The sequence below is a fragment of the Salmo trutta genome, unplaced genomic scaffold, assembly GCF_901001165.1.
Source record: "Salmo trutta unplaced genomic scaffold, fSalTru1.1, whole genome shotgun sequence".
NCBI lineage: Eukaryota > Metazoa > Chordata > Actinopteri > Salmoniformes > Salmonidae > Salmo > Salmo trutta.
The window spans coordinates 70,259-74,698 of record NW_021822979.1 but is presented as its reverse complement, the minus strand read 5'-3'; the positions used below and the strand labels follow the sequence as shown (position 1 = coordinate 74,698).

General features: G+C 41.8%; 1 non-coding gene across 1 annotated transcript; it reads right to left on the bottom strand.

The window, feature by feature from the left end:
• Positions 1-4,064: 4,064 nt before the first annotated feature.
• Positions 4,065-4,118, bottom strand: LOC115187851 (U7 small nuclear RNA). The gene has a single exon (XR_003876151.1). It is a non-coding gene; the product is annotated as a U7 small nuclear RNA (small nuclear RNA).
• Between the last annotated feature and the right edge of the window lie 322 nt (positions 4,119-4,440).

The following is a 4,440-nucleotide window of genomic DNA, read 5'->3' as shown; positions in this document are numbered from 1 at the left end:
GGGCAGTAACATTTATAGTCTAGTGATGGGCAGTAACATGTGTAGTCTAGTGGTGGGAAATAACATGTATAGTCTAGTTATTGGGTACGAACATGTTTAGTGTAGTGCTTGGCAGTAACATCTATAGTTTAGTGTTGGGCAGTAACATGTATAGACTAGTGGTGGGCATTAACATGTATAGTCTAGTGTGGGCAGAAACATGTGTAGTCTAGTGGTGGACAGTAACATGTATAGTCTAGTGGGGACAGTAACATGTATAGTCTAGTGGTGGAAAGTAACAGTGTGGTCTGGTGGTGGCAGTAACATGTGTGGTCTGGTGGTGGGCAGTAACATGTATAGTCAAGTGGGGGCGCAGTAACATGTGTGGTCTGGTGGTGGGCAGTAACATGTGTGGTCTGGTGGTGGGCAGTAACATGTGTAGTCAAGTGGTGGGCAGTAACATGTATAGTGTAGTGGTGGGCAGTAACATGTATTGTCTAGTGGTGGGCAGTAACATGTATAGTCTAGTGGTGGGCAGTAACATGTATAGTCTAGTGGTGGGCAGTAACATGTATAGTCTAGTGGTGGGCAGTAACATGTATAGTCTAGTGGTGAGCAATAACATGTATATTCTAGTGGTGGGCAGTAACATTTATAGTCTAGTGATGGGCAGTAACATGTGTAGTCTAGTGGTGGGAAATAACATGTATAGTCTAGTTATTGGGTACGAACATGTTTAGTGTAGTGCTTGGCAGTAACATCTATAGTTTAGTGTTGGGCAGTAACATGTATAGACTAGTGGTGGGCATTAACATGTATAGTCTAGTGGTGGGCAGAAACATGTGTAGTCTAGTGGTGGACAGTAACATGTATAGTCTAGTGGGGACAGTAACATGTGTGGTCTGGTGGTGGGCAGTAACATGTATAGTCAAGTGGTGGGCAGTAACATGTGTGGTCTGGTGGTGGGCAGTAACATGTGTGGTCTGGTGGTGGGCAGTAACATGTGTAGTCAAGTGGTGGGCAGTAACATGTATAGTGTAGTGGTGGGCAGTAACATGTATTGTCTAGTGGTGGGCAGTAACATGTATAGTGTAGTGGTGGGCAGTAACATGTATAGTGTAGTGTTGGGCAGTAACATGTATAGTGTAGTGGTGGGCAGTAACATGTATAGTGTAGTGGTGGGTAGTAACATTTATAGTGTAGTGGTGGGCAGTAACATGTATAGTCTAGTGGTGGGCAGTAACATGTATAGTGTAGTGGTGGGCAGTAACATGTATAGTGTAGTGGTGGGCGGTAACATGTATAGACTAGTGGTGGGCAGTAACATGTATAGTGTAGTGGTGGGCAGTAACATGTATAGTGTAGTGGTGGGCAGTAACATGTATAGTGTAGTGGTGGGCAGTAACATGTATAGTGTAGTGGTGGGCAGTAACATGTATAGTGTAGTGGTGGGCAGTAACATGTATAGTGTAGTGGTGGGCAGTAACATGTATAGTGTAGTGGTGGGCAGTGACATGTATAGTGTAGTGGTGGGCAGTAACATGTATTGTGTAGTGGTGGGCAGTAACATTTATAGTCTAGTGGTGGGCAGTAACATGTATAGTGTAGTGGTGGGCAGTAACATGTATAGTGTAGTGGTGGGCAGTAACATGTATAGTGTAGTGGTGGGCAGTAACATGTATAGTCTAGTGGTGGGCAGTAACATGTATTGTGTAGTGGTGGGCAGTAACATTTATTGTGTAGTGGTGGGCAGTAACATTTATAGTGTAGTGGTGGGCAGTAACATGTATTGTCTAGTGGTGGGCAGTAACATGTATTGTCTAGTGGTGGGCAGTAACATGTATTGTCTAGTGGTGGGCAGTAACATGTATTGTCTAGTGGTGGGCAGTAACATGTATAGTCTAGTGGTGGGCAGTAACATGTATAGACTAGTGGTGGGCAGTAACATGTATTGTCTAGTGGTGGGCAGTAACATGTATAGACTAGTGGTGGGCAGTAACATGTGTAGTCTAGTGGTGGGCAGTAACATGTATAGACTAGTGGTGGGCAGTAACATGTATTGTCTAGTGGTGGGCAGTAACATGTATTGTCTAGTGGTGGGCAGTAACATGTATGTCTAGTGGTGGGCAGTAACATGTATTGTCTAGTGGTGGGCAGTAACATGTATAGACTAGTGGTGGGCATTAACATGTGTCGTGTCAGTAACTTCTAGCCGATTGCCTTTTTTTGAAAGTGCTGTAAGTGTGAAGTTTCTCTAACCACCCTGCGTTAAGGCAACAGCTAATCAAAACACAACACACTGTCAAAACCCTCCGAAGTGCCGGATCTTCAAGACATATTGAGGCATCAACAGATCATCACAAGTTAATTCCAGATTTGCTAAGATTGCGCAGACCAATCCTGTGATTGTCTCTCATGGTGCCGGCCCCAGTTATGTTAGCCACCCGTGAGAGAACACACAAGTGGTGTTTATTTTCTCTTGTCAGAGGGTGTAAGAGTCATTCTGGTGTGATAAAATGATTGCTGTTGCAATAGAAGTGTCTGGGGTTGAAATATATTCTACTATACTAGGTGTCTGGGGTTTAAATATATTCTACTATACTAGGTGTCTTGGGTTTAAATATATTCTACTATACTAGGAGTCTGGGGTTTAAATATATTCTACTATACTAGGAGTCTGGGGTTTAAATATATTCTATACTAGGTGTCTGGGGTTTAAATATATTCTACTATACTAGGAGTCTGGGGTTTAAAATATTCTACTATACTAGGAGTCTGGGGTTTAAATATATTCTACTATACTAGGTGTCTGGGGTTGAAATATATTCTACTATACTAGGAGTCTGGGGTTTAAATATATTCTACTATACTAGGTGTCTGGGGTTTAAATATATTCTACTATACTAGGTGTCTGGGGTTTAAAATATTCTACTATACTAGGAGTCTGGGGTTTAAATATATTCTACTCTACTAGGAGTCTGGGGTTTAAATATATTCTACTCTACTAGGAGTCTGGGGTTTAAATATATTCTACTATACTAGGAGTCTGGGGTTTAAATATATTCTACTATACTAGGTGTCTGGGGTTGAAATATATTATACTCTACCAGGTGGATATGTGTCATTGTGTTACAGTGAGTAAACCACGGCATGGTTATCATTGGTAGGTTCTGTGTTACAGTGAGTAAACCACAGCATGGTTATCATTGGCAGGTTCTGTGTTACAGTGAGTAAACCACGGCATGGTTATCATTGGTAGGTTCTGTGTTACAGTGAGTAAACCACAGCATGGTTATCATTGGCAGGTTCTGTGTTACAGTGAGTAAACCACGGCATGGTTATCATTGGTAGGTTCTGTGTTACAGTGAGTAAACCACAGCATGGTTATCATTGGCAGGTTCTGTGTTACAGTGAGTAAACCACGGCTTGGTTATCATTGGCAGGTTCTGTGTTACAGTGAGTAAACCACGGCTTGGTTATCATTTGCAGGTTCTGTGTTACAGTGAGTAAACTACGGCTTGGTTATCATTGGCAGGTTCTGTGTTACAGTGAGTAAATCACAGCTTGGTTATCATTGGCAGGTTCTGTGTTACAGTGAATAAACCACGGCTTGGTTATCATTGGTAGGTTCTGCCTGTGTCATTATGTTGAATAGGTTAATGATTGTTTATGTTGATATATGCTGTGCTAAGACAAAAAACATCCTGGTTGTAAAGTCATACGAAGGATAACCCCTAACAGCATTTCACTCAGTCAATAATTACCTCAGACGAAAGGAATGAGCCATTTGACATACTATGGTAAGAATACTGTAGTATTCACTATGGACTGAAGTCTGTACTGTAGTATTCCCTTTAGTATACTGAAGTATACTGTAACATTTACAGTTAACTACACTTTAAATACTGCAGTACATTTTTTTAGTATTTACTGTAGTATTCACTTTAGTATACTGAAGTATACAGTAAAATGTACAGTTAACTATGCTGCAAATACTGTAATAATACTGTAATGCTGAAGTGTTTTTGCAGGCATTACTGTAGTATTTACTATAGTTTTTGTTTTATTGTCTTTGACATTGAGGCGGAGGCTTTCTCCTTCAGGAAACCATCTGGAGAAATACTAAAAGAGCAAATCTTCTATGATCTGTAGGTAGGTAGGTCTGGGATCTGAACCGAGAATTCAGAGCTTTTGGTCTTCCCTATCATTTGTAGGGAACACACTATATCGTCAATACTTGGCATGTAGGTTTCTCACTTATGGGAAGCACAAATTGGGATAGGGGGGAGGGGAATGGACAGTGTATATGCAAATTATCGCTGCAATCGCTGCAAGTCCCGTATGGACTCGGGAGAGGCGAAGGTCAAGAGCCATGCGTGCTCTGAAACACGACCCTACCAAGCCGCACTGTTTCTTGACACACTGCTCGTTTAACCTGGAAGCCAGCCGCACCAATGTGTC